A 27720-nucleotide genomic window follows, 5' to 3' on the forward strand; every position below is an offset into this window, starting at 1 on the left:
ACACACTCAGAGCTCTTCATTAACTTTTGAATAAATGTATTTTAAATTTTATACAGTTGCATTAATTTTACATTAACTTTGAGCCAAGTTCAATTCCAATTTATTTTACATTAACTTGACATTTTTGGCTATTATATATTGAATGATAAATCAATCATACTTCAAATAACTATGAGTTAAAAAATACAAAATTAAAAATTGTGTACCAAATGTTACATGAATCAATCGTAGTGTGTGCTCTCAGCTTTCTGTTCTTTTTCAGTTGCATGTTAAGGGTTTTCTAATGATATTTAGCGTTCATAATCATAAAGTCGATCGATGTTAAGTGAACCAATTTTCAGATATTTTACAAAATCAAACCAAAGTTGCATTGGCTAGCAAAAGCAAAGCACACAGTTTGGCCCTTATGATTCTGAATGGTAGATATAATCATTTTGGCATTTACTTTTATCCACAAAAAATCGTTACTAGAAACGGGGATTATTCATATAATCGAGCTGTTTTTGGAATGACCTTCTATACAAGCATAAAATTGCTAATATTTTATTGAGAGCATAAACAAGTCTCTATTTTCTCAAAGTTCTACAAGCAAAAATATTTTACTATTGTTGCATCACAAAGTTCGAGTGTCTGGAAACGTCATTTTAAACTGCTCGAATGATATACTCCATTGAATATCCGCCACTTGCATGGTCAACAAATAAAAGTGCATTACTTTTATACACGGCCAATGAGAGTAACTCAAAATTAAGTCGAATCAGACTCCAAATTGCGAAAAGTGGTCTTGCTCAGTGAGCGAGTAAAATTTTCCTCGACAATTCTCAAACATTGGCTCGAATATTAGCAAAGTCGATGAAAATTTGGTACAGTTCATGAGTATATTTACTCGTAAAAATTTGATAGGTATAGAGAGTGCACAGTAATTTTATTTGTTTTACTTTACCCTCTGAATATTGTTGTTACCTCAATTTGCACAAACTCGTAAGTGGGTTGATTCCTAGCTTATTGTACAAGTGATGTTGACGTCCGTCTTATACAGCATAGACAGAAATTTAAGATTAATCATTCTCTTACACAGAAGTGATACAATCTCTGATAATCGAGATTTTCTCTTGCCGTGGCGATAGGAAGGAAGGTTGGTTGAACATTTAATAAAGAGGGATGCAGAGAATTCTACGCTAAAAAAATATAGCATATGGTTCATCGCAGCTGAGATTTACTGTATACAGAAGCAGGGCGTCACAATATCAGCTTCAATCGACCAAATCGATGCGACGAAGAGACTGCTGGCTTTCTTTTTCTATTAAAGTCGAACAGCTTCGCAGCATTCTAGAACCTCAGTCGGCGTGCACAAACAAATGTTCAATCGCTTGTCTCTCTTTCTCCCGTCGCTCCATTGGTCTTCCTTTCAAGCTTCGATGAAACGGTTGAGCGAAAGAGCGCTCGACTTTGATAGTTTTCTCTTTCATGAAACACATCAACAGAGGTTTCATGACGTATATGAAGGAAAATGAAAATACATATTTAAAGCATTTCTCACGTGAAAACACTTGAAGATTACACGTAATATGTTTAATTTATCTTTCATTTGCATTTTAAACAAATTGAAAGAGCGGTGATAGAGTGTTCGTGAAAGGGGATTGAAAGCCATAATGAGGTTTCGTTTAACTAGAATATCGACGTTACTTACTGATAGTCTAGCTAGGCGTTATAGAAATGAAGCGTTGAACTCGTTTGTATGAGAGAAACAAAACTCGAGTTCATTTTAGAGCTTCGAAAATGTAGAGCCCTGCACAGAAGTTATTTTTTTTTTAATTTTTCGGGTATCCCAAAACAACAGTTTGTGCTGATTAAGAGCTGAATAAGTTAATTATTGCCTGAATAAGCTCCTTGGATGCTTTTAATATTTTATATATCACTTTGACATTATGCGAAAACGCTTTTAATCTTACCCTGAAGTGCTTGGTTCTCGATAGGCTACAACCCTGGTTTTTGCTTAGATTGAAATATATATTTTTCGAAAAGAAATTATTTCGTAACCAAATAAGTTCTTCGTGTTCCATCATTTCGAAGGGTTTTTAATATATAATCTGATTAGTTCACTCGGGCTGTTATGCTTTCTAAGATTTTGACCTGGAATTACCTCCTTATATTGGAAAACCTACTTAATGGATGTATTCCAAATGGAAATGATTTGAAAATAGTTATGAGTTATCTCTAGATGAGAGAATCTTTAAAACTCAGGGTTGTAGCCCAGAAAGAATCAAGCAAAATGGAGCAAAATCCATAAAGGTGAGTTCACAGAATGCTAAAATAAGCATTTGGGCACAGTTTGGTTGAAATCGATGCCATCGATCTGAGTTGGTGTGTACACTTGAGTGGAAATGACTTACATCCTCCGGATGTATTTCTTATGAAAACAGTACACTGAAAATGTATTTTCGTTATTTCTCTGAAAACCGTTTCGTAAAAATGAATATCGTACATACAACACATCTTTCATAAATGGTACGAAACATTCGTTTTCCCTGTCATCTGGCGCAATATCAATATTACGCCTTATTCGTATAATACACAAATTCATCTTCGTACAATCAAACCAACAACTGCGCTTATTGACTCCTTAAGTTCTGATTGTGTGTTGGAGATGGGATACTTTTTTTTAATATTGTCGGTTTGACCAATACATGCAAGCTACCATTATAAATCAAAATACTGGTCACGGTGGTTTTATGTCAGAGGAAAACTAAATACATGCAAGCAGCAGAAAAAGCAAACGAAAAGGAATTACCGCTCCATGAGTACTTGTTATTTGCCTTTAGCCTTTCCTTATATCGTAGCACAGATAGGGTGATGGATAAGTCACAGATGTGGCTTTCGCAAGGTTCATGATTCGAGTCCGGTCTGAAGGCTATTTTTATATTTTTGTCATGTTTATCCCTTACAATAATGAAGTTATTTTTACGCATCCTCACTAACACACTCCACATTTTTCGGTCTTCAAAACCAACACTTGTGGCCCGCCGGTTGGGTGTAGCGATAGCGAATGTGGCAGTACTAACGAAACTAGCTTCATACAATGTACAAATCCATTTCGTTGCAGAAAACAACGAATAAATTCGTAAAACAAACGAGCGATTTCGTTGTATAAACGAAATTTTATTTTCAGTGTAATGGTATAGTTCTTACAGTCTGTGGTGAACAAGTATCTTTCGAAAGCATCAAAGTCAAATTTGTAGGTTTAATGAATTGATGGAGATTTACCGGTGCCGGTGCTGTAGTGGTAAGCGTGACTGCTTTCTCACCCCAATGGGTCTGGGTTCAATCCCAGTCGAGGTCGGTGGGATTTTTCTGAGGTATAAAAATCTCTGGTCACGTCTTCCTTCGTAAGGGAAGTAAAGCCGTTGGTCCCGGCTCATGTGTGCTGATGAATAGATGCAATATCCTACGCAGGTGTGAAAGCTGCCTTTCTGCACATTCGATTGCTGTCAATGGATAGCAATCGATGTCCGTCGGTGATTGGTACTAGATTGCAGAACAGAGAACAGAAGGAAAGAAGATGAATTGATGGAGATGTCTTTATTGAATAAAAGTAGCAAAAATTAATTTTACACAATTATTTGAAAAGTATTCCAACGACCGCATTACAGAATCTGTTCATGTCGGTACTTTTTCATACAAAACTGTTAAAGAATTTTACATTCCTCTTGGCTGGGTATAGGGTACATTTCGCTAACTTGGGTCTAATAAGCAGCTATCGATTGTGATTTAAGTCATATCTCAACTAAGGCTTGTACTCGAAAAAAATGCACCATTTTTATCCGTGTGTAACTTTTTTATCCGTGGGTAAAAATTGATGAAAATCTGGGTATAACTAGTTTGGAGTGAATTTTTTACATCTGCAAAATTTCATAACAATCGGTTTAGTGGTTATTGAGATGTCATCGAAACAAGAAGAAAATCGCCGGAGAATTTTGCGCGCCGTCATGGAAAATCCGACTGCGACCATGAGATGGATCGGAAGACAACTGGGAATCACCCATACAACTGTGTCTCGCGTGGTAAAATCGTTTAAGGAGTCCCAGACGACCGAGCGGCGGGCTGGAAGTGGAAAAAAAAATCGAAGACAGCTGACCCTGTGAAGGCCCGGAAGGTGTTGGATTATTTCAAGCGTAATCCGAACCTTTCGATTCGCGACGCGGCTCTGAAGGCAAAGTGTTCCGTCTGGTTCGTTCAGCAAACCATGAAACGAGCTGGGCTTCGTGTATTCAAGATCCGGAAAGCACCGAACTGGCGTGATCAACAAAACACGGCGGTCAAATCCCGTGCAAGAAAGCTGTATCGAGAGTGGTTAACGAAACCGATGTGTGTGGTTATGTATGACGAAACCTACATCAAGGCAGACGCAAAGCAGATACCGGGGCTGGAGTTCTACGTTGCCAAATCACGGTTTGTTGTTCCGGAAGACATAAGGAAGAAGAAAGTGGACAAATTCGCCAAAAAATTCTTGCTCTGGCAGGCCATATGCCAATGCGGTAAACTGAGTAAACCGTACATCACAATGGGTACCATCAACAGCGATATTTACCGCACCGAGTGCCTACAGAAGCGTCTGTTGCCCTTTCTGCGGTCCCACGGAGGCGAGACATTATTTTGGCCGGACATGGCATCATGCCATTACGCGCGATCGACGTTGGATTGGAACAGAGACAATAACGTTGTTTTTGTACCAAAAACCGCCAACCCCCCAAATTCACCAGAGATTCGTCCGGTGGAAAGATTTTGGGCCATAATGAAGGCCAAAGTTCGAAAATCGTCCAAGGTGTTTAAGAACGAGCTGGAGTTGAAGAAAGAATGGATGAAAAAAACCAAAAAGGTCGGCTCCACCATTGCACAAAATGTAATGAGGGGTCTTTTACGGGAAAAGTGCGGGCTTTCAGCGATGGAAAGGAAATTGAATAAAGTAATTATGCCGAAATATAATCCATATTTTTGGCGAACACTTTTTTCTGGTACATTTTTTTTTAGTACAGGCCTTAATCATTAAAAACAATTAAAAGCAAATCCAAAACTTCCCAAATTCACCAGAGATTCGTCCGGTGGAAAGATTTTGGGCCATAATGAAGGCCAAAGTTCGAAAATCGTCCAAGGTGTTTAAGAACGAGCTGGAGTTGAAGAAAGAATGGATGAAAGTGACCAAAAAGGTCGGCTCCACCATTGCACAAAATGTAATGAGGGGTCTTTTACGGGAAAAGTGCGGGCTTTCAGCGATGGAAAGGAAATTGAATAAAGTAATTATGCCGAAATATAATCCATATTTTTGGCGAACACTTTTTTCTGGTACATTTTTTTTGAGTACAGGCCTTAATCATTAAAAACAATTAAAAGCAAATCCAAAACTTTCCATTATCATATGAAAATATTTCAGGAATGTATTGTTGTTCTCCAGTCCCCTTCTTAGGCCTATAAATGGATGCTTTTTCGGTCGCTCAAAAACAGTCCTTGATATTAGATCGCAGGTTTTTATTTTTCTTTAAAATCACGTTGTGTCACTATTATACAAAACACAAATATCTTTATTTGAATAAGGGGTACGTTGGCAGATCATAATTTGAAATTAGTAGTGAGCTTCTTGTTTAATTAAATTGGAAATGTATATAGTATTGCTCAAAACTGATTTATTTTCTTGATAGGCCGGATTGAGGGGCAAGGCCTTATTTACATCCCATAAACCTATGGCATGTATTAAATGCACAACTGACACAGCAATTCACATAAAAATTCATAAAATATGGCTGTTAGCAGTCGCATTGAGTCCTCAGAACCTCATTGGAGACACCTGGTATGTTACAGCCAAATTAAATTAGAATTTATTTTTGATTGATTGTTAACTGGTTTATCAAAATCGGTTGAAAACTAACGAAATCATTTTTTAGGAGACAAAGGTTGGTGGTTATGATGAAAATTTATTTTCCATGTTGTGTAATATAAAGTTGTACAATGTTTTCAACTTATGAATGATTGTGCAAAGTTTCATGAAATTCTGAGTGGTAAAGTCTGAAATTTGTAGATGAACATATTAAAAGGGCAAATAAACCAAGTGTAAGCAATTACTTTAAACGTAATTTTCTCGATTTAATTTACTCTATCAGATGGTGTAGTTAGTTTGTTTACATGTGGCTCATTGGAGCTTTTCACATGTTCTTCTAGATTCGTTTTTTCCTCTATTTGGCCAGAATTTCATAAAAATTTTTAGTTTTATTCCTTCTCGCAAAATATTATCCCGTATTTTTTTTTATTTTGACATAAGGGTGACCATTTCCATATTAGTGTGGAAATGACTTTTTCCAAAAATAAGGATAATGTTCGCATCTAATGCATTATTTTTAGTTTAAGTTGCCAGAATGCTTTCAATTTAATATGTGGTTGTCATGACAACGATAAACAAGCATGTCGTTGTTGTGATCAAATTGATGTTACTGTCACTGTTAAATGACTTTTTTTATCCAAAAATTTATATAATTTGGTCCATTGGGCCAATTTCAAAGATCAAAATAAAAAATAGGACGTAATTAAAAATATTTGAAAAAAAAATAATGATATTACAAAAATTGGGATTTTGCATTGAAAACATTGATTGTATTTGTTTTTTTTTTGGGTTTTTATGGTTTGTAGATAGATCTTCTTTCCTTTATTTAACGTCGGTCTCTGTTCCGCAATCTAGTGCCAATCACCGACGGACATCGATTGCCATTCATTGACGGCAATCGAATGTGCAGGAAAGGCAGCTTCCACACCTGCGTAGGATATCGCACCCATTCAACACACATGGGCCGGGACCAACGGCTTTACTTCTCTTCCGAAGGAAGACGTGACCAGAGATTGTAGATAGATGGCGCAATATGTTTCTATTTTTTCCTAGAAAATTTAGGCTCTACATAGGCCTACACAACATATGAAAAATTTAGCGATGTGTTTTTTTTTTTCGTTTTTGAGTTAATTTTTTTTAAGCTATCAAGTTTTGGGGTTTCGCTCAATACTCCTGTGCGAGTAGACTACCATGCGTCTCCATTGATTTATAGCGACTATAACAAAACCCAAAACTTGATAGCATCAAAAAAATATAACTCACAAACGAAATACATCGCTGATTCCTAAATTTTCAAGGAAAAATATGAAAACATACCAACCATGAAAACCATAAAAAACAAATACAATCAATGTTTTTCAATACCGAATCCCTATTTTTTAATATATTTTTTTTTTTCTAAAAAGTATTTTTATTACCTTTCATTTGATATTTTGATCAAGTTATTAATTTTTGAAAAAAAAAATATTTTTGAAAAGAGAAATCGATATTTTGGCATGACTTGAAAACATGGTCACCCTAATGACAAAATAAAAAAAAAAATACGGGTCTAACATTGCAATAAGGAACAAAACTACAAATTTTTACGAAATTCCGAGCACCACTATATCGTTTTGCTATGGAATGGCTGTATAAATATAGAATTAAATTTCTACAGTAAACTCTTAAAAACAAACTAATAGTATTAAAATCAGTAGCGCTACAAGGTCTTCATCGTTCTGCATGATAACTTATCTTGTTGAGTGTTTTGTTTGTTTTTAGGACCTTTTTGAAATCTAAAATTTGAAAATATCGATATGGGGTGAAATTGATAAACCCCCTAAATGACTTGGGAGTAAATTTCTAGCTACTGTTCTTATTAAATTTGCCAAATTCATTGGCGTGTCATGATGAAATGATAAAAAGGTTTATCCTGATATTAATCACCGAAAATGACAACTAAACACGCAATCGATAATCATTAATTAGCTACTGGATTCCGGTACACAAGATTTCCTACATGGGATTGGCCTGGCGTAGTAGTATTTAAAATGCTTGCTTCTCCCACTGAAGGTCACGTGTTCAAATTGCATCTTCGGACAGGTCACGAATTTTCATACGTTTTTGAATTTTGGGTAGACCATCATTATCGAGTGTCATAAGATCCTTCTGTTTGCACAAAATGCAAACTCAGTTAGATTATTTTTTTCTGGGGGAAAACGAAACATTGTTCGTGAGTTACTTAGTTAATCGTTCCGCCCTTGAAGTATGCGTGAAAATATCATTCATTTCAATTTGCCCTACTCTACGACGCGCACGAACCTCTTCAAGCCTAACGCGGGCGCACGAGAGTGTAGTGCCCCACTAATGAAGCCATTTTCCGTTCGAATTCATTCCCCACGCAACCGTAATTTACAAAGACATTATGCATTCTAATTCAATGCCAGCATCCCTTTTATCTTCTCCTCGCATTCGCGGCTAATTTCATTGCATTTCTGCCACCACCAAGGCACTGACAGTGGGGGGAAAATCACGCATAATTATCTCGTCGTGTACAGCACGGAGATTCCGGCAGGCCATCAAACTGCTGTTGCTATTTCCATGATTACCGTAAGTCATATCGACTGTTTGTCTTTCCATTGCTCTGAGGCACCGATTATCATATTACCTTCCTCCACCGTGTTTTTCAAAGCCATCTCGCACCATAAAACAGAGGAAATATTTATTAATAAATCATAAAAAAACACACTTCTTCCATCACCAACTGCTTTGCTTTGAAGAGAGAACATACTTTTAAATCTTATGATTTAATCATCACACAATTGGAATCGAATTCTAAGCAACACTGCTACGCTTGGATTCGCGGTGTGCTTCGTTCATAACGCTTGACTTCACGCGCCAAGTCTTTATGACACCCGGCCAGAGTTTGTTGGGGTTGTTTTTGTTGTTGCTACAGGTGGTGGAGTCTTTTTGAACGGTTTTTTCTCGAGTCAGAGGGAGGCTCATTTGCACAAATTTGTAAATCACCTCCAGTCCGAGCCTAGAGCAGAGGGCAGCTGACGGTCAACAGACGATGTTTCATATATCCGTTGCTGAGCAAGTATAGGTATAGGAACAGCTGTCGTCATCCAACAACCGAAACGATTTACCATTGGTTTAAAAAACATCAATAATTTACAACTTTGTGATTGTAGTCTTGAGACAAAACAATGGTGAGTTTTTTTTTGGCTTGAGAATTACATGGTCCATATGGTGGTCACTGTATGTAACTGTGTGTCCTCGGAATTGAAATTTTGGTGATGTGTACCGGCAAGTTCAAATTCATAACCAGTAGTGCGAGATAACGAAGAAGCATGCAGTGGGACCACTGGATGTAGTTGCTTTAGGGAGTAAATATTTGAATAAGCTATTGTTTGGCAGTGTCAATTAGACTTCTCAGCCTTTTGGCTATTCAAAGGGTTAGTTATGTATTGCCAGAAGTTTCGGCATAACGTATTTCGTTTTGGAGCTTCTCGTACTTTCCAAAATTTGCATCGGTTAGAACACGCTTTAGCACTCTACTTATTACTACGTCGATCATCGACGGTCGATGTATCAAAAACCACATCGTTCAAATGAATCAATCGACCAATCGGACTGAGTGCAAAACTCTACAATCATCATCAGTCAACCTAGGCACCATTTCACGTCCGGTTGGCACATTGCTGACTGCCACATTAGAAAAAGATGGATATCAAACGACCATGCCAAAAGCAATCACTTCAACTACTACTACTGACTACGATTGCCGACACGTTCAGTCCCCCGCCTGGACAGATGGAGTGGTGCGATTCCCTTCCTCCATCCGAGGTTCCTATGTGCAAAAATGCGCTTCGAAGCTCTACATCGGCGAAACTTTCGCACCAGCTCCAACCGGCACACCAGGCAGCGCAATCATACGAATTATCAGGTCGTCAACACACGAGCCATGGATACCATTGCGATCCTACCGCTAGAGACACAGACAAGGTAGCGAGCTATCATGGTACACAATCCAAACGTGACAATGTGCAGAACCACATTCGACGTGATGGGTGAATCAAGAACTGGAATTTTTTTGACAGTTCGAATCGCATCATTATTTGTATTTGCTAGAAACTATGAACTGCTGGACATAAACAATATACTTGGTTGACCAGACTTAAACTTATCTAATCAGTATCGTCGTTTAATAACTTGATTATTCTCCTCTTAAGCATCTCCTTAACATTAAACGTTGCGTAATTGTTTATTATGGGCAGTGATTTAAGTTTTTATAAGTTCTGCCATTTTGGATCTTGTAAAATCTTCAACATTTTTCAAAAAAAAAAAAAAAAGTAGCACGAGCATGATCGAAATGACGTCTACGACAAAGTTGTGGAGAAAAATATTGTCTTTATGGGAAAATAACAAATTAAAAAATGTTATAACCCCAAATATCTCTAAATGTTCATGCCGATTTTTTTTTAAATTTTTGTGTGTTTTTCACAGAATATGATGTAAAATGTCTCAAACAATGTAAAATGTCTCAAAATAAGCATCAATTTGTGGATTCAATCAACTTTCAGCTTAAGAAATGATTACATTTTAGATCTAAGTTTACTTAACTCATTTCATCTGAATTTTATATTTTTTTTGGTTTAGATTTCCTTAAATTGTATGTGATCAAAATTAATCAAACGACAACATTGTTTATGATTTGCCCAAGCATAGCATAGAGAAAAAAAAATGAATTCAAATTTTTCGGACCAGTTTAATAAAATGACTAACTAAAATTTGCAAAAACCATTGTCCTCAGTTCTGCTCACCGGTGGAAGCCGGCGTGAAGTATCAATTTTAAGCAAAAAAAAAAGAAGCAGTTATGCTTCGCTGGCTCGCGAAGGGAAGTTCCGTGTTGAACTTCAAATCCGTGACAGTTACGTTTTGAACTTTGCCTGTGAATATTACCCCGTGCTTATTACCGTGGCTAAATTCCCGCACTCGTCGTGATGAGGGCTTGGAATGTGCCAGACAAAGGGCAACGGTAACTGACAGATTCGCGCGTGACAACGGCAACGTCATGTTCCGTTTTGGGGACGAACGCGTGCGTATGTGCCGCAAAAGGCATTGTCCATCCATCTTGATTGTGAGTAAATTTGCGAAACTAAAATGCTAAATACCGCCGTACCTACCACGACGGTCCGGTTTGCTGTGTATGGGTGTTTTGCAGTCAGGGGGTGGGTGCAATCTAAAAGAGGCCGCCGCGACGCGATCCATTCATTGTCAGCTTGCAACGCCACTTGGTCTGGGTTGGTTAGTGTAGATTCGGTTTGCATACATACACACACATCACATGAGAGAGAAGGTACTGATTGAATCAAGCTTAAATCATGCTGCAAGAGACTTGGCTGTGATGTAGTTGATGTTGCTGCAACAACACCAACAATAACTTTGACAAGAAGAATTATGGACACTTCACGCGTTGATGATGTCGTCGGTTGTCGCGCCGGTCTGAGGTCTGATGAGGCGTGTTTTCGACTTCAACATTAAACTGTGGCACGTTGTCATTTGTAGGTTAAATACGTGCACCTTTTCAGCAAACATACACACAGATATAATTTCAAACATTCAGGGCATTTTGGTTGGCAGGTTCACATCGAAAGGAGCGCAATTGCGTAGGATTTGCTAGTTTTGTTTTGCTCGGGGCGTTTCGACAGTGACAGATGAGTGAATGAGTGCGTTAATGTTTTCATTAATGGGTACATGCAATGATAAAATCGATATTGTCGCTGCTGCTAAATTGGTACACTTACAAAAGATATATATTTTACTTGCAAATATATTTCTCATTTGTAGCAATGCACCTTGAAGTCGTATACTGCATGGATGTCAATGTTGAAATTTTCGTTCCTCAGATTTCGAGCCAAATTGTTGCCCAATTGCCTTCAAAAATTTAAAATCATTTGGTTAGAAACTGACTTCCCACTTTCCATTCACAGTTAATATGGAAATTACTTTACTCAAATCAAACTTTTTGTTCATTTCCTTCTAGCCTTCTACTGTATTGCGCGGTGAAAAAGTTTGATAAATAGGTTCACTTGCTGGAAATTTTTTGGGCTACAACATTGGCGACATATTTAGATTGACTTCAAATCTAATCTAATCTAACACCAAAAAAGCCAGTACCTGAAAGCATCCTGGAAAATGATAGATATACCTCCTTAAGTTTTTGTCTATTTGTTACACACACCATATCAAAACGGCTAGGCCTGCTGTGCAGCATTCAAGGGGCAAGATGATTCAGAAACATCGGGCCTGTTTAAATCAAAATCATATTTAGATTGAAATATAAATAAAACTAAGAAATGAAAAAAAAAATCGTCGAAACAGATTTTTTAGCTTATTTTGGGAAAACATTGGTGAAATTAAAATATATGAATCTCAACGCCAAGACTGTGGAGTTTAAGTCACATAGGAAAGAATTGTATGATTTGGGAAGTCGATGAAATCATACTAACTTTGACTCCAGCACAATGGTTAGAATATTGAAAACAGAATGGAAAATAAAGTCACTATGGAATCGTCAACTACAACTTAGAAACTATACATAGGACATAACAGTCTCTTTATCTGAGCAATTAGCACGGGAAAACGCTAGTTATTTTGAAAAAGTTTATTGACTGTAAAATAAGAGGCTGCTAGTCAACCGTCGAAGGTGCGGAATTAAGACTACCTCGATGCAACTGTTGAAGAAAAATTACAGTTCGTAACTACTATACTTCGATTTCTCTGATCAGTTCTTTCACGCATTCAGGAAGCTATGTCAAAGGTGAAGCAAGTAATGACCAAGCTTTCTTGTTCAATAAAGCAAAAAATACAATGCAATGGGATCAATATAGAAGTGCCCTAACCGAATATAATAAAGAAATAAGAAGATCAAAAAGAATGAACTGGAGGCGTACTTGTGAAAACATTGAAAACACTCCTGTAGTTGCAAGACTACAAAAAGTCCCTTCCAAAGATCATTCAAATGGTTTAGGAACTCTCAAAAGGGAAAACAATTGCTGTACTTCCGATGGAACTGAAACACTGGAAATAATGATGCAAACACATTTCCCATGTTCAGTACTTATACACAAAAACAATTTACCAACCTTACAGGACAATACTGATCAAATCAAACCCAAGATAAATGCTCAGGATGAATCTAACATAAATAGGTCGAATGCTGGTTTATTAACATCTACATATGATGGAAAAAACATAACTGATGAAATGTTTACTAGTTCTAAGGTAGAATGGGCCATAAATGCATTTGAACCATTCAAATCTCCTGGCAGGGATGGAATATTTCCTGCCTTTCTTCAAAAAAGTAATGGGATACTTACTTCATCTCTTACTCATATGTTAAAGCAAGTTCTATGCTTGGGTATATACCGTCATCATGGCGAAAAGTACGTGTTGTATTTATTCCGAAAGCTAACAAGAAAGATAAGACTTCACCTAAATCGTTTAGACCAATAAGCTTATCATCCGTAATGCTAAAAATTCTTGGAAAAGCTTATATATCAACACATAAAATCAAAATTTTAAAAATTAATCCTTTGAGCAGCCATCAGTTTGCTTATCAATCAGGAAAATCAACTATAACAGCGTTTCACACACTTGTTTCAAAAATAGAAAAATCGTTTGAATCAAAAGAAATTTTGCTTGCAACATTTCTCGATATTGAGGGAGCATTTGACAACGCATCACACACTTCTATGGCAAAGACAATGTCAAAGCGTGGCTTTGACATACGTATCATAAGCTGGATTAGTGAAATGCTTTCAAAACGTGAAATTTCGGCTGAACTCGGTAGCTCATCTATTTCAGTAAGAGCTGTCAAAGGATGTCCACAAGGGGGTGTTTTGTTTCCACGTCTGTGGTCATTAGTAGTAGACGATTCACTTACAAATCTAGAATCACAGGGTTTTGAGATAATTGGGTTTGCAGATGATATTGTAATAATTGTTCTGGGAAAATATGACGATGTCATTACAAACAGGATGCAACAAGCGATAAATTACACCGTTGCGTGGTGCAAGTCAGAAGGATTGAGCATAAATCCTCAAAAAACACATATTATCCCATTCACAAAAAGAAGAAACATAAAAATAACTGGTCTTCACATGGAAAGGACATCAATGAAACTTTCACCTGAAGTCAAATATCTAGGAGTTACAATTGGTTATAAACTTAACTGGAACCAACACTTAAACCATATCATAGGTAAAGCAACAAATGCAGAATGGATAAGTAAAAGAACCTTTGGAAATAAATGGGGACTGAGGCCAGCAATGATCCATTGGATATACACGGCTATAATACGACCCAGAATTACATATGCCTCATTAGATTGTTGTCAAAAAACTAAGGAAAAGTGTGCAATAAACAAACTAGAAAAATTGCAAAGACTGGCACGGTATCTACAACAGGCGCGATGCGTAGCACACCTACGAAAGCTTTAGATGCGATACTAAATCTTCTTCCACTACACCAATTTGTGCAATTAGATGCTGAAAAGAGCGAACTAAGACTTAAGCGAACTAAAACCTTGTTTGAAGGGAACATTAAGGGACACCTACATATATTAAAACAAATACGAATCAATCCATTAGTTACAGTCAGTAATGATTGGATGGAGACAAAATTCAATTTCAGTCGACTGTTCAATGTGGTACAACCAGACCGCTCTCTCTGGAGTGCGGGAGGACCACAAATCCACCCAAGATGAGTTGTATTCTTTACTGATGGATCAAAACAAAATGATGAAGTGGGAGCTGGTGTGACAGGTCCTGGTGTTAATTTTTCAGTTTCTATGGGTGGATGGCCAACCGTTTTTCAGGCTGAAATTCAAGCCATACTAGAATGCACTATTGTGTGTTTAAAGCGAAAATATAAACATGCAAATCTATGCATCTTTTCTGATAGCCAAGCAGCTTTGAATGCTTTAAAATCATTTACATGTACTTCCAAGTAAGTATGGGAATGCATTCAGTTACTTCAACCGTTGTCTAATAACAATACAGTAAATCTCTACTGGGTGCCAGGACACTGTCGAGTAGAAGGTAATGAAAAGGCTGATGAACTAGCCGGGCAAGGATCATCTAAACAATTTCTAGGACCTGAACCATTCTGTGGTTCAAGCTCCAAGCTCCATCAAGATGGAATTAGGGAACTGGAAAAAGATGGTGATAGGAATAATACTATCACAGCCCGACAATCAAGAAAGTTTGTGATGCCAAATGCATCAAACACACAAAAAATCCTTAGCCTCTCAAAGAAAGACCTATGTACTTACGACTAATTACAGGGCACTGTCCAGCCAAATATTATCTAAGACTAATTAAAAAAGTTGATGATGATATTTGTCGGTTTTGTAACGGAAAACAGAAACCTCCGCACATTTATTGTGCAACTGTGCAGCACTTCTTAACAGAAGGGTAAAGTTTTTTGATAAGGGACTACTACAGCCCTTTGAAATATGGTGTTCATCTCCTAGTAAGGTAGTGCGTTTCATACGACACATAATTCCTTGCTGGGAATATACCTAAAGTTAGGCGTTGATGGTTACTTCTAATAGTAGTTTATAGAATATACTACAATACTACAATAGATCAAATAAATAGTCGCAGTGGTAATGCACCCAACAGGAAAAAAAAAGCTTTCTTGTGTTCAATGCTTCTGAGTCGTCTTGACTTTAAAAGATCCTTATTTTTATTTGTGCGGTTTTTCATGTATGAATTATGAAGTGACACAGATGCGTCTTTTCAACTTTGGTTCAGTTGAAATTTTTAATTATTATTTTAAGATTGGTTTGTTTTAAATTGGAAAAGGAAAACTAATTAATTAATTTAGCTTTATTTAGGAGGCTTTCAGCCTTAGGCTGGTTCGCCTCCAAAGCAAAAGGAAAACTACTTATAAATACTATTTACAACTACAACTAAGCTACAACTACTATATACACCTAACCTACTATATACAAATTTCTTATAAAAGCATATTCTGATATATTACATTTTTGTGCAAATTTAGTCTTAATTTCGTTAATTCTGCAATCTATTTTGGGAATGCCTGCCTCTTCGTGTAAATTTATTATTCTAGTGTCGAAAGGACGATCGAGGATCATCCTAAGCACTCTGTTTTGTGCCACCTGGACTTTGTTCCCGTGAGTTTATATTGCAGGTGCTATGATTTGATTGTAGACAGCCAGTTTGTTAGCCCTAGAGCGGTGGGATCTGCAAGAAATCAGCGCTTGAACACTTAACTAACGTCTTTTCTATATGCGAGCGGAACAGGAGCTTCTCATCGAATACCATTCCAAGGTACGTAACTTCAGCAGACCACTCAACCCTTGTGCCGTCCATGACTACTGTGCAAGAAGGTGCCGGTATCAGTTTTGGCGATTGCCTATTAGACTGATGCAAAATTTGGAATTTTCGCTCCACGGTGCTCAAACGATTTCAAATCAGGTCCTGATTAGCCTCCTAAAATTTGGACTCATTTAGTAAGAAACTGACTTGGCACAAACCTTTTGAAGTTCATATGGAAATTTCAATGGGAAAACCAAACTTTATGTTCACTGTCTACTAGACTTTTTACATATTATTCTCTTTAAAAGTTCTATGGCTATTCTTATGGGAAATTTTTTCAGCTAGAACTTTGCAGGAGATTGTTTTCCCGCCAAACTTCAAATGAAATAGTTATTAATTGTTTAAGAGATTGATAATCTTATGGAATGATCATGCTAATCAGGACCCAATTTGAAACCGTTTAAGCACTGTGGAGCAAAAGTTTCAAATTTTGCATCAGTCTATTGCCTATACAGGAACATGATAGTTTGGGTTTTGGAGGCATTGATTTTGATTTTCCAAGTTTTTGCATAGGTGTCAAGGCAACGTTGTAGTTTGTTTGTAATTTCGCACGGCATTCTGCCCTTGACTGATATCGCGGTATGATCTGCGAACAGGAAGAACACGCAACCGTCTCCGAGGGGAGGAATGTCAGATGTATACAAGCTATAGAGCAAGGGGCCCAACAAACTGCCTTGCGGAATGCCGCCGGGATGGACAATTTGTCTCAGAGACAACCATTCAACGATACCTTGAACGACCTTTGCTGAAGGTAGTAACGGGTAATGTTGACCAAATGCAACGGTAAATTGAAATTACAAAGCTTGTATATAAGTCCGTCATGCCAGACATTGTCAAACGCCTTTTCGACGTCTAGCAAGGCCATGGCTGTGGACTTGGATACAGCCTTGTTACTTCGGATGTTGTTCATCACCCGTACTAGCTGATGAGTGGTGGAGTGCCCCTTTCTGAACCCAAACTGTTTCGGTAGGAGAGTATTGTTTTCCTCCACATTGAGAATGAGTTTCTCGAATAATTTGCTCAGCGCTGAGAGGAGGCTGATTGGTCTGTAGCTTGACGGAAATGCTGGATCTTTACCGGGTTTGCGATTCGGTATTATTTTGCTATCTTCCAGATGCTTGGAAAGTAGTGCAATTTCAAGCATGTGTTGAAAATGGCAGTTAAAACTGCATAGACTTTTTATGATTAGGTTAAATACGCCGTCAAAACCGGGGGCCTTCATATTCTTTGAATATTTCAGCGGTGAGCAAATCTGTTCTACCGTAATTCTATCCTCCAGAGGCACGGCACAAGGGGAGTAATCTACATTTTGGACGCATTGCGTCAACTGATTTTCGAGTGGACTTTGGATAGTTGAGCCAAGCAAATGCGATGCAGTAATATGATTTGCCAATCTCTTTCTCTTGTGGGGTAATGAGCCGATTGTCATCATTTTCGAATCTGAGAGGTGGAACGGGTTTGGAATGAGTTTTCAGCACCTTGGCTACCTTCCAGAATGGATGGGAGCGGTCATCCAGATTCTGAACAACACGCCCATTCTGGAAGCAATCTCCTGTTCAAATCGACCATTGCACGTTTTTTTTTAACCAGATCACCAGTTCTCATTGAGGCACATTTCTCAAGCGAATCAGTAATTGGGTGTGGGAATCAATGGCAACAAACTTACTCCTCACAGGAACTTGTCGATCACACGTCTCGTCAGCCACGGATGCTTCTGAGTCGAATTTGATTCAGGTTTATATACTGTTTCAGGTTTATGCATTAAATTAAGTTGTTTTTCTTACCAGCTTATGAATTTTATCCCCTCAATAATGAACATGAATGAACATTATACCTGTATACTTTCCTTTCGGTAAATTATACCTGCGCACAGGCGTTCTACTATTTTCGGTTTTTTATTGCACTCAGCAATCCTTTTTGTACAGGGTGATTCAGAATAACTGTCACTTTTAAAAATGGTCATAACAATTGATCGCTTGCAGGAATTTTTGATATCAGTAAATTCCAGATATACTGCTCATATAACCTTTAATTTAAATCTCTCTCCCTTTACCTTAATTACCAGACACATTTGTCACATAAATTAACCACAGCTGGCACGCATGCTTTAGTTCCAACACTTTTTGAGTCCTGACGATGCATCTAAACTCTGATATTGAACGGATGTTCCAATAATGGTTCCTTTGTACCTCTATAACGATACAAAAAATTGTTTCATTCTCGAAGAGATTTCAGTTTCAGTGCTCCATTTTCACGTTCATGGCTGCTTGAAATTGCAAACGAATGAAATGTTAAATCCTACTATCAATACGAGCTGATATTTGTACACACTTCTGAATCGCCCTGTATATTTACCTCCGTCTTTGTATTAAACATGTCATAAAATGGAAGGTTCATACTTTTACTTATGTTAAGAGCCAGGTAAATCCAGGATCTATGTTTATGTCTGTCTAGAATTTTTGTTTTTGATTAAGTCTAATCCTACCAACCCGGGGGCAACTTGACAACTCCAGTATATTTCCAGTGTACCCCGAAAATTTGGTGCTGTCAAAATCACAAGTTTCAGAAGGGTTATCTAACGGCGCCGGTGGTGTAGTGGTAAGCGTGATTACCTCTCACCCCAGCAGGCCTGGGTTCAATCCCAGTCGGCGCCGCCGGGATGTTCTTAGGCATACCATCTCTGATCACGCCTTCCTTCGGATGGGAAGTAAAGCCGTTGGTCCCCGGTTCATGAGTTGATGGGTCGATAGGTGGTAGGGTCCAGGTGTGGGAGCTGCCTTCCTGGCACGTCGGTAGCATTGGTGCTCATCACGGAAAACAAGATCGACGGAAAAAAACAAACCAAAGGAAAAAAAAGAAGGGTTATCTGAATAGGGCGAATGCAGAAATGATGTACAATAAATAAAATCCATGCTTAAAGTTCATCTCATTGTCGCGCGCCCACCAAATCGAAAAGCGCGTCTGACGTCAAAATTAACATTAGTGACATAGGAAGTACAGTGATTTCAGCGAGAAACCCGCATTAATGTGAACCTTTACAGCGATCAACTTTAAAGGGTGATACGGTCAAAATTTGGTCAATATCAACTTGACGTATTTCTTTCAATTTTGCATTTAAAAAACCTGAACACCCCTTATTTTGAAGGTGTGTGTGTGTAGAATGTTGCTCCTATTTTGATTTTGGAATTCACTCTTCAGTTGTCAAAATGCCGTCCAAGCAAGAAGAGCAGCATATCAAAATTTTGCTCGCGCATCGCAAAAATCCGAGCTACTCGCACGCAAAGTTGGCAAAATCGCTAAAAGTTGCCAAATCAACCGTTACAAATGTAATTAAAGTGTTTGGGGAACGTTTGTCGACAGCCAGGAAGTCTGGATCGGGGGGAAATCGAAAACCGGAAGCCGCTGAGATGACAAAGAGAGTTGCCGGTAGTTTCAAGCGAAACCCTAACCTCTCTCTCCGAGATGCCGCAAATAAGCTGGGTGTATCGTCTACAACCGTGCATCGAGCCAAAAAACGAGCCGGACTATCGACTTACAAGAAGGTAGTGACTCCAAATCGCGATGATAAACAAAATACGACGGCCAAAGCGCGATCCCGGAGGCTGTACACGACGATGCTGACGAAGTTTGACTGCGTGGTAATGGACGACGAAACCTACGTCAAAGCCGACTACAAGCAGCTTCCGGGACAGGAGTTTATACGGCAAAAGGAAGGGGAAAGGTAGCAGATGTTTTCAAGCACATGAAACTGTCAAAGTTCGCAAAGAAATACCTGGTTTGTCAAGCCATCTGTACCTGTGGCTTGAAAAGCAGCATTTTCATAGCTTCCGGGACTGTCAACCAAGAAATTTACGTGAAAGAGTGTTTGAATAAACGTCTGCTGCCTTTCCTGAAGAAACACGGTTGTTCCGTACTGTTTTAGCCGGATTTGGCATCTTGCCATTACGGTAAAAAGGCCATGGAGTGGTACGCCGCCAACAACGTGCAGGTGGTTCCCAAGGACAAGAACCCTCCCAACACGCCAGAGCTCCGCCCAATTGAGAAATAGTGGGCTATTGTCAAGCGGAACCTAAAGAAGACCAAAAAACTGCTAAGGGCGAGCAGCAGTTCAAGGCAAACTGGCTTTCTGCGGCAAAGAAGGTGGACAAGGTGGCTGTACAAAATCTGATGGCAGGGGTCAAGCGTAAGGCCCGGCAATTCGGATTTGGAAAAGCGGAAGCCTAACTGAATATTTTTCCTGAATTTTATACTAATTGAACTTGAAAAAGAAATTTAATTTGATTTTTTAAATAAACGATTTCACCGATTTACACGCGTTTTCCCTTGACCAAATTTTGACCGAATCACCCTTTATGTGGAATACATCGCGAATTGGTTGTCTGTAAATTAAAGATTACCAATTCGCGATATATTCCACGTAAAGTTGACCGATAATACAAAAGCATCCATGGGCCTTACTGACTACCATAACCATTGCCATTAAAGAGCTCAAACCATAAGTAAAAAGGTTCTAATATAGTCCTCTTTCCGAAAATGTATGGAGATACAACAATTTTGAATGGTAATGTAATTGTCATTATTTGTAAGGTTATAATAAACAATTTTTAACCATTTTCGGTAAGGTCAAGTTGTGGTTCGCGTTTATGCGGGAATGTCGTTTTGATTTTCAGTCGTATGCACAATTCATAATCAGCTTATGAAACTTTTTTTGTAGTCTTGTGTGTCTTTGAACAGAACAGAACCAGATGTTTAAACATATGATTTGTAAAACGAAAATATGTGATTGTCATCGAATTGATCGAAACAAATGAGGATTGAGCGAGGATACTATCGGTGATTTCGACGCTATTGCTATTATCGTCGATGATGAACAAAAAATGAAGCGTTTTTGCAGTGAGTAAGAGCGTACTTATTACAGTATCCTCCCGCTAATCCAAAAAAAATAATAACCTGATTGTCAAGTCCATACAAATCAATGATACCAATGTAAAAAAAAGCTCCATAAGAGACCGTGATGTCAGATTAAGGAGAGCCGGAGTGGGGAGATGCTGTATACGCAGCTAGTACTACAAAATGTACAATTTGAGGAACTAGCTTAAATGAGTACACTGGTGAACTTGGTATGGCTTCCGAAGGCCTTAAATGCATTTAAGCTAAATATGTAATATATCAAGCAATTTGACTAATTTTCAATTTCAGTATATTACTTTACGTACCTCGTAAGAGAAGCACGGGAAAGTAATTTTTCAAGGGCCCAGAACAAGCCTTCATTGCACAACTATGCTGACTGCAATAATCTGAAGGATAATCAAATTCAAGAATAAAAATTAACCGAAGAAACCAAAGTTTTCGATGATATAAGAAGATAAAACTCGGTTCAATTTGTATGGATTTATTTCACTTCACCACGAAAATCATAAATTAGCTATTTTCATATGACATTCTTGTCTGTTGTTTGGCATCCACACATGGTGGAACAAGAAGTTGGTTTTCAATAGAGAAATACCGTTGCGGCGGTGTTTACGTCATGTAGCGACATCTACTATTTGCAAGTGGGTACGTGAAACTAAGGTTATCTGTCACCTTGCCAGGGACTTGAATCCTACTAATCTAAATATCTTGCCTGCGTCCATAACAAGAGTATGCATGTTTTGTGCTCGTTTTACGCTTCTTATTGCGAGCGTTTTGCTTAATGTTCTAGATGCCCTTCCATAGTTAATAATTGAGAACTTTCTATGCCATCGTATCGCATTGGACATGAAATCGAACCCGCCATTTACTTCTACCCAATTGATAATTATTCTTTTATATTATGATACATTTGCTACGCGTGTAACGTGTAAATCCAGTATAATGCATGAACAGAATCAATATAATAATTCAATTTGTTTAAAAAGCTCTATGTTCAGATAATACCGAGAGGTATTCAATGAATTCGGATTGGATTTTTTGATAAGCTTTTTAATAAAAAAGATTCAAACAGTATTGAAGAGAGTCACTTTTGTGTGTCATTTACGTTTTTGATTTTTTTGGATTTTTATTCAAAATGACTTGCAACTTTTTACCGTGTATATTTTTTTTTTGAAAAGGAAATATTTTTTCTACAACTTTGTCTTACACGTCATTTCGATTGGATGTAACGCTTTCGAGTTATGATTTGTTGACAAATTTTGGAATAGGCCATTTTCAAAATGTCCGAATTCACGCTCAATTGTGAATGTTTGACCATTTCATGCAAATCGGAGAAGGTTGCATTAGATCGATTCGTCAGTTGGGCGGGAACTGCTCCTAACATAATCACATCATATGAGCACTTTTGTCGAAATTTCTATCAGTAAAAATAATCAGATCTCACTATAGGTGAGATAGGTTTTTTCAAAATAGATCATACCTTTCAATGAAATGCCAGACTTTTAAGGACATTGGATATCATTTCAAACGAAAAGGTCTCAGTTACAAAATATGCTCAAAAATCCGTCCGACTCCAACTGCACGACTCTGACACCGACTCCACAGTCCTGTTCACGAAAAACGCACATCTTCCTTGAACAACTGTAAGAGAATCAATTCTTTCCCAGCAGGGTATACAGATACACCAATTTACAATCAGCTGTGACAATCCAATTACTATCAGCGCATCTCTACAGTTCGAACATCATCCAATAAACCTTTTTACAGCCCCCATCGCCACCTTCACACCGTAATGATGGCACCAAACGACCCTGCGCTTGACACTGATCAACGAACTTCGCCGCCATCGACGGATGAGTGCTCGTGCACATTCTACCCATTCCGAAAACAGAAACTTTCGCCTTGAACAACGCCCCATGATGCTTGCACCCCACAACGTAGCAAGCAGCAGCCACATAAATGACCAAGATGACTTTGTAGACCTTCCGGTGTTATTCAATAACGCGATGAGAACCTCCAAAAATCCGTATGAATATTAATGTTGCTTTGTTGGTTGCTGCGCGTCGAAAACAAAATTCCAACTTTCCATCAAAACTTGTTTCCTTGGACTCTCAATGAATTCCGAAAAAAAAAACAACTGTTAGCGCGTAGAAAAATCTTTCAAATTCCGTTTCGTGGTGCTAAGGCGTAGAAAATCAGGCCTCGTTGTATTGGAAGAATGCAATGTTATTACGTACGAGTGAGGAACTAGCATCTTCCACTCGAACACACCGAGCACCGTTTGCGCGTTAACATATGCGATTACGTAATTGGAGGGTTGCACCAAGCTATGGGCATAGATGACTTGTTTTTTCACACAAGGTCTTCTCGAGTACTCGGGCTTTGTACTACTAACCCGGGGCACGATAGTAAAATATCAGCCGGAAAACTTTCCAGCGAAATAGTTGATTTGAGCGAAAATTTCCCTAGGTGCATCTAACTTCTAACAGATTTAGATGCAGCTTAACTGCAAGCATCGCACTCGACGCAACAACGTGGGGTTGCAGTTTTGCGTGTGTACATTTTTTTTCTTCGTTTGGCTTCCATTCAAGAATTCATTCATGGAGCGCTTCACAAAGGCTACTATGCATGGATTCATATCTAATGCTTTTCTGAGGTGTGTTTTAACGTGTATGCATTGGTTGTGCGAAGTCGGCCGTGCTGTCCGAGTTCAACTGCTTTTATGCAAGCCGGTGTATACAAAAAAAAAAAATATGCGTTTCACTTCTTCTAAGCAAATAAGTTTATAGCCGCTTGGAATCGGGTTGTGATCATGAGCAAATTCGCTTTTTAAAAACCTGTAAAACATTATTGAGTTTTGCATTGCCAAGTAGCTGAACTATTATTATTGAATAAATTGGTTAAAAAATGGTACTAGGTGGATTAATCCTACCTTTGGGTCACACAGTTAAGTGCAAGAATCAGGTCTCTCTCTCTCTCAATCTCTGGGGTGCATTTCTTTGTACGGTTGCAGTAGCAATGTGGCATAGCTATGAGTGGAACCCATAGCTGACAGCAGATTTCCACACATATGTCCATATTAATCCAATAAAAGGGGGCTGCGTTCATTCGACGAGACCGCCATGCGTGGCTGTCAGCAGCAGAGCTTGGGCCACGAAACGATGTGCTGCAATCAGTGGGCTGGCATTTTCTTTTCCGCAGATTTGTCGTGGTGAGGTGCGTTTTGCCACAGCTGCTAGCATACAGCAATGTCGGTATAGCAAATTGTGACGTAAGAGTTTGCACGCTTCGGTAAGGGGTGCGTGTTTTGAGGGAAGGTTTGATAACACATACCCTAGTCACCCAAGGGATTCCAAATCGTGATTTGAAAAAGGAGTGCGTGATCGAAATCTTAAGATTGGACGAGATTGTGCAATAATGAGTTTTCGAGATCATACCGATAGCCGCATTGAATGTTTTGAGTGAAATAGGTTAAATGACGGCTGCGGCAAGCAGTTACTGTTTTTGGCATCCAAAATTGAAACGTTAATCTCACTGGATTTCCACTCCAATATACTTCGCTGAATATATTCAAACGATTCCTTAGTCTTTCAGTTTCATTCTGATTAGATTGTTACGACTTGACATACGCATTTTACCAAGTTATTCTTTAAATGCAACAAGCGCTCTACACAAAACTACTGCTATTAAGTTGCTGATAATACATCTGTTTTACATGACAGTTCGAATGGAAAGGTTGCCGATTACAAATTGGTTTCCGAAAATAGTCAGACTGTCCTGAGAAGTTTGGAGTATTGTAGAAGCGTTTATAACAGTTTTCGACAATTCTATGAATGTAAACAACGAACACTGCATATGTATTGGACGCTGCTTAGATTGATGATAAAACGTTAATTTCCCTACCTAAAACATAATTTTCAGTTTGTATTTACGGTAAAGGAGATGGTCATGTTATAAATTTAACCAGGACTGTGGAGTCGGATCAGAATTGACCGACTCTGACTTCGGCTCCTGTGATTTGAAAATAATCAACTCCGACTCTGACTCCGACTCTGACTCTGACTCTGACTCCGGCTCTGACTCCGACTCCGACTCTGACTCTGACTCTGACTCTGACTCTGACTCTGACTCTGACTCTGACTCTGCACAGAAAAACAAAACTACCCACCGCTTGAGTTTTTTAAACTCAAATTTGAGTTATTTGACCTCTGCCCGTTTCATTTCCTCTCGCTATTGTTGTCAAAAATAGAACGAAAGATTCGACTCAACCGTCTAGTTCCGTACGAGAAGCCAAAATTAAGTAATATGCGATATACCCAAATTTGAGTTAATTGAACTTAATTTTGGGTAGAAAAAATTGAAAATAACTTAGCGATGGGTAATTTTTTTTGCCGTGCTTAAATGCAAACTACTTTGAGCCGGTTTACCCAAATTTGGCTTATCGTACGGAACATGGGAGATGAGTGAAAAGAACTTAATTTTGGGTTGTTTTGAATTTCTGTGTGACTCTGACTCTGACTCTGACTCTGACTCTGACTCTGACTCTGACTCTGACTCTGACTCTGACTCTGACTCTGACTCTGACTCTGACTCTGACTCTGACTCTGACTCTGACTCTGACTCTGACTCTGACTCTGACTCTGACTCTGACTCCGGCTCCGGCTCCGACTTCGATTCAACCAAAATACAATTAAACATTACACGAATGATCTCAATTTGTTTAAATGAAGGGTGAAGAAAAATCCAGCTAATTTTTTGTACTGAAAACAATTGCTATACCATTCAATAAGCATCTTAAAATTCGGCATTCTTAAAATTTTCACCACTTTCGTAATTTTATGATATCAACAGACATTTTTCATCGGAGGAATACACACAAAATATTAATTAATATGGATATGGATATAATGATTCATTAAACGTAGGGGAAATGGCTCTAATGTTGGCCTATGGATCTAAGATTGGGCCCATCGCTAAAAATCTGCTATTTATCAATTTTATCTTGATGACGCGTCATTGGGACGGTACTAATGGATACTTTTGATCGCTATTGAAAATTTAGTCGATTGATGAATTTATGTATGGGCCCAAATTAGGGGCACTTAGGCCGACATAACATCAATTTCCCCAATTTTAGAATTTCGTGTATGTATTCAAGACATTATTAAATATATGATTAATAATCTTAATATCTGATCTTAATTTTTAAATAAAATGAACACCCCTTCTAACAAAACCGGTCAAAAAGAGATTGATAGATATAAAATATCTACGTTAAATGAAATTAACAAACTAACGGTAGCAGTGAGGTCTCTATTGTTCTGTATGGTTACTCATCATATCGAGTGTTTCGTTTATATATAGGACATTTTTGGGAACAATTTAGGAAACTATTTTGCTTCTATAAATCCACAAAAAATATTGTATTTGAGGTGGATTCTGGTTTGGATTTACAGGCTGCTATTTTGAGCAACTTGTCGTCATAAAATTAGAAATTACATTTTAGTATTAGTCAACAAATGTGTATAGTACCAGTAGTTAATAAACCATTGTGTAAGACACAATTTGCTTACCAGTTAGGCAAATCAACAATAACAGTTCTTCATTCTCTTATTAATAAAATAGAAAAATCCTTTGCGGCTAAGGACATTCTACTAGCAACGTTTCTTGATATTGAAGGTGCATTTGATGATGCATCTTTCACGTCGATGATAAGCGCCATGAGAAATCGTTATTTTATTAAAAATGTAATCAACTGGGTTGTAGAAATACTATCCAAAAGAAAAATATCAGCTAATCTAGGAGATTCAGTATTGAAAGTAACAGCAGTAAAAGGCTGTCCTCAAGGAGGTGTTCTTTCTCCCCTTCTCCAGTTGTTGATGACCTTCTTTTAAAACTAAAGCATCATGGATTCGAAATAATTGGGTTTGCGGATGACATTGTCATTATAGTCCGTGGAAAATTCGATAAAGTTGTTTTCGACAGAATGCAAGAAGCATTTAAATTCACACTATCGTGGTGCAAAGATGAGCGTGACTGTCAATCCTACAAAAACAACTACCTTTTACTAAAAGACGTAAAACCTCTATCACTGATCTTAAACCAGAAGACGTAAAGCTGTCACTATCTTTAGAAGTAAAGTTTTTAGGAGTAGCTTTAGATAGAAAACTCTGCTGGAACAAACATATTGATCAACAAATAGGAAAAGCAACAAATGCTTTTTGGACCTGCAAAAGAACGTTTGGAAAAAAATGGGGTCTGAAGCCAAATATAACTGGATATACTCGGCCATAGCTAAACCCAGGATTACCTACGCCTCACTTATATGGTGGCCGAAAACTAAGCAACAAACGGCACAAGTCAAACTAATCAAGCTACAAAGGCTTGCTACTATTTCCATCACTGGAGCAATGCGTAGTACTCCCTCTACATCCTTAGATGCTTTACTCAATATCCTTTCTCTTCATCAATTTATTCAACTGGATGCAATGAAAAGTGCTCTACATGCATGATAGTGGTTTGCCACCGATTGTAGCACGGAAACTAAGT

At 38.1% G+C, this 27720-nt stretch overlaps 1 protein-coding gene across 2 annotated transcripts in view; it reads left to right on the top strand.

The window, feature by feature from the left end:
* The window catches only part of Tie (Tie-like receptor tyrosine kinase), a 242164-nt gene that overhangs the window by 28630 nt on the left and 185814 nt on the right, over positions 1 to 27720 (top strand). The gene's annotated exons all lie outside the window — the stretch shown is intronic.

The sequence above is a fragment of the Ochlerotatus camptorhynchus genome, unplaced genomic scaffold (assembly GCF_037179485.1).
Source record: "Ochlerotatus camptorhynchus isolate MF236.1 unplaced genomic scaffold, CSIRO-AGI_Acam_v1.1 ptg000253l, whole genome shotgun sequence".
NCBI lineage: Eukaryota > Metazoa > Arthropoda > Insecta > Diptera > Culicidae > Ochlerotatus > Ochlerotatus camptorhynchus.